Raw genomic sequence first — 4,176 nt, forward strand, 5'->3', positions numbered from 1 at the left:
CTAACAGAAGAAATCAGACTGTTTCCATCCCAATGGATTTAGTTACTAATCCCTTACCTTGTGTTAAGTCTTTCTAACCAATAGGGCCTCGACACACTATATTGCCCATGACAGAGAGCTGTTTGAGACAGCAGCCAGGTCAAAATAAGGCTACTGCTAAACCCTCAGCCTCTTCATACCCTTTTTACAGGGTTGAAAGGACAAAGGCCTCATTTTTTCCCTTTGATCCACCCTCTTTCCAGTCCATGTGTGACTCTGCAGTTTTGGAGTTGTCATTAGGTGGAAGATTGTTTTTCATTCATTCCAACTAAGTTAGCATATCTTCCCTCAACCAGAGGTCCTGTCCTTTGGGGGCAGCCATTTCTACGTCTGTGGGACAACCTGCTTCTCTGTTCCCTGTCCAGGTGTTGTAGCCAGTTAATTGGCTACATTGGCCTGTTAACCTGGAGTTAAAGACACTTCATGCCAGGACAACACAGCCTCTGAACTCTGACAGCTTCAGTGCAGCCTGATGTACTGAGCTCGGATGTAAGCTTGGGGGATTAAAGAAAGACTCAGACTTTCTTCATCCGTTATGAGAGAATGCCAAAGCTTTTACTGAGCAGGTTTAATATATACATCAAGCCAGGGAAGGAAAATACAAACTCAGGAAAAAACAAGAACTCAACTGGGGGGGGCAATAGGATGTCAAGTGTAAATTCCCTTCCTGGGGCACCATGCCTAAGTCAGGATCTTTTGATCCTAGAGGAACCACAGAATATTACTTAGTAGACAGCAGCATATTGAAAGACTCAGCCAGGGCATAGCAGCCCTTCAGGGTCCTACAGGTCCCCCGTTTTTATTTTATAGGTGAATAGTGTTTGTCTTAGGTCACCTTCCATCAGTAACAATTACCCATCATTGGGAATCCCTGCCAGCCTCAGGGCCCCTGTCTTAGGTAGGTAAGGACTGCAAAGGAGTTGCCTGTCATTGACTATTCTCAGTAAAGGCTGAACCAAACCTGGGCAGAAGGGTTCTCTTGTGCCAGCAACATGAGTACCTGCTTAGTAACTGCCTGAGACTGGATCTGCTGTCTGTGAAAGCGGCAAAGAAATATCAATCCTGCTGTGGCTGCCCCAAAGGCTAGGACTCCCAGAGACATGGATCTCTAGCCCATCCTTTAAGGAGTCTTCCAGCCAGTTTGAGTCCTGCTAGAAACTTCTCTCCATAGAGAGGCTGCACACAAGTAATATTAAAAATAACATAAAGAAATTGTTGGTTTCTCAGAATTAGCAGCAGATTTTCCAGTAGTCTTGTTGGTGGGAACTATGACTGGCTAGATCGAGCTGCTTATCCCCATTGACATCAGAACTGGGTGATTCTTCACAAGGTTCCAGTAGATCTCCGCTTGGGCAAGGCTGCATAGTGACAGGGTCCATACAGTGTTCAGGAATCCAAACAGGACTTTCAGCATCTTTAGGAAAAACACAAACAGAATCTCTCACCCTGACTAACAACGAGTCAGGGCCTTTCCATACATCTGATGACAATTCTTTCCATTTGTCTAAGCGCAGTGCCTTCTGGGCTTGTTTCCAATGTCTGTCTGCTGCAGACAATGCATTCTTATCCACTATTAAAAAATCTAAAATATATAAAATAAAGAATAATCTTGCATGAGGTGAGGTAAACTCCCTCCTTTTTGTTTTTTCAAAATAATTTTTCAAAGTTAAATGTGTTCTTTCTACTATAGCCTGGCCTTTAACAGCTGAGCCATCTCTCCAGCCCTGAGTTACCACTTAAACCAACTTTCTATTATCAAAGTTGCAAATTTTTAATCATACCCAATAAACACTTTTTTAACATAAAACAATGAAACAAAACAGTCAATTAACAGATTGGCGCACAAAGGACAGACAATAAACAGGGAAAGCAGAACTAAGGATTTCTCCAGTAGGAGCTAGAGCGCAAGCAAGACATATACCAGGAGGGCTCTGAATTGTGGTATAAGTATGAAAACATGATGGGCAGAATTTTCACTGCATTGTCACTGATTAAAGTCATGGTGTACTCATTATTCCAGTAATAGAGTGCCTGCTCTGCCACCTGGAAATGAGAGTTGGAAACAAATTTGACTAACTGTTGGAAAGGAGGCTCCATGATGTTCACAAATTCTGATGGTTCAATTATAGCTAAAATTTCTTCTAATTCATTTAAGAACATTACTTCTTTTGGACTGTGAATCTTTGGCCAGTATTTGAGAAGTGCCATTAGCACTGGTTCAGTGAGGGTGCTGTTCTTCTCTAAAAATTGCATGACACAGTACACCAGGTTGGGATGGTAGACACTCAGGGACCTCACTTTGTATGAGGGCAGCAACAACTTCGACAGGAAAATCTTGTGTTCTTCCTTTAGTGGTAAGGCAAATCCATTAATTACACTTCTCAGGATCTCCAGTAATTCTGCTATGCCATTGTCGTGCTCCGTCTCATAGATAAACCTATAAAATATATTATTGATCTGTTACCTGATGTAAGCGAGCAGGCCTAAGAACTTCACATAGATTCTGTGCTATGTTGTTTTAGAAAATCTCTCTCCCAAGGATCTTCACAATCAAAGAGTTCTAGAAGCTGCAATAGAAACTTCTGATCAATATATTTCTTTGTTACATTGGGCTGGAAATCTGGAGACTCTAAAAATTTTAAGAAAAATTCATAAACAAGCTGCCGATGAGGCCAGGCTGCTTCTAACATTGGTTCATCTCCTCCTGGGTCAAATTCTGCTCCAGTAGGATTGGAGGAGGGTGGCAAGGTTCGAAACATTAACTGCAAACATGTGGAAAGCTTCGGGGTAAATGGGCTCTGTGATCGCGTTCTGGTTGTGGGTGATATGTTCCATCATTTCACTTAGCACAGCTCGCTTTACTTCTTTCCATTTCAAGTCACTCAGTGGGTCAGTAGCAAAGTCAAAGAGGACACAACACTGACATAGCTTCTGAATTAAAAGCTTCTCTTGACTCGCAGGAGGAACATCTTGTAAAAATGGGAGTTTTTGCAGTTCTCTATTATTACTGGCATTGAACTGTGAAGAGTTCTGCCATTTGTCTTTCTTCACAGGGACTACAATTGGCTGAGTGACTGGTACTTTTATTTTAGAAGGTGTTGAAGACTGGACAGCTCTGAGGCTGTTTTTCCTGCTGGTTATCTCTACTTCTGCTGTATCTTGTCCTTCTTTTGAACCTTTTCTACTTTTCACTAGTTTTGGTGGTTCTTTCTCTTTCTTGTTTTTATCCTGCATGGCTGGTGCGGACTGTGGCCTCCACAGCTCCTGCAGCCGCCCGCCACCACTGCTGCTGCAGCAGCAGAAATGCCCCCAGCCCAGACATCATACCATCCCGGCTGCCACCACCACCACAGGGGCACTGAGTAGCTCATCTGCTCTAGCTTCCCCTTTTCCAGGCTCCCCTTCCAATTTTTTGACCTTGCATTTCTTCAGTTTTTCCTTTTCTAAAATTTCTCCCTCATCCTCAGAACTTGAGCTATTCTCCACCTCATGCAAGGATTTCTTAGATGCATCATCCTGTGCCACTACTTGTAGGGAGAAACTCCTAGTTCCCATGGCGCAATCAAAATGATCAAACTCTCTTAGTGCTACTTACTACTTTCAGTGTGATCCCATGCTGCTTCTCCAATACATTCCTCTCACTGAGCCGGCAGGCTGGCCTCTTCCAGGAATGATCCCATCAGATTCTCCTCTCTTTCCCAATCTTGGTGGGACCTCCACTTGACAGCTCCAGTGCTGCCCGCAGCACCGAGCTCGGGCTTAGGCATGGGGGATTAAAGAAAAATTCTGACTCTGGTCACTGATTAGGAGAGAATGCCAAAACTTTTACTGAGCAGATTCAATATATACACCAAGCCACAGAAGGAAAAATACAAACTCAGAAAAAAACAGGAACCCAACTGGGGGGCAATAGGATGTCAAGTGTAAATTCCCTTCCTGGGGCACCATGCCTTAGTCAGGATCTTTTGATCCTAGAGGAACCACAGAATGTTACTTAGTAGACCGCAGCATACAGAAAGGCTCAGCCAGGACATAGCAGTCCTTCAGGGTCCTACAGAACTACCCATTCCAGTGTGCCCTTTCCAGCTCTGAGCCAGGCGCACTTCCCATTTTGTCCTGACTCAGCCACAACTGCAA

The 4,176-nt window shown here is 43.8% G+C and overlaps 1 pseudogene; it reads right to left on the bottom strand.

The window, feature by feature from the left end:
- Positions 1 to 1,914: 1,914 nt before the first annotated feature.
- Positions 1,915 to 3,273, bottom strand: LOC114616141 (annotated as a pseudogene).
- Positions 3,274 to 4,176: the final 903 nt, after the last annotated feature.

Source organism: Grammomys surdaster, unplaced genomic scaffold, assembly GCF_004785775.1.
Source record: "Grammomys surdaster isolate TR1022 unplaced genomic scaffold, NIH_TR_1.0 301928, whole genome shotgun sequence".
Classification (NCBI taxonomy): Eukaryota; Metazoa; Chordata; class Mammalia; order Rodentia; family Muridae; genus Grammomys; species Grammomys surdaster.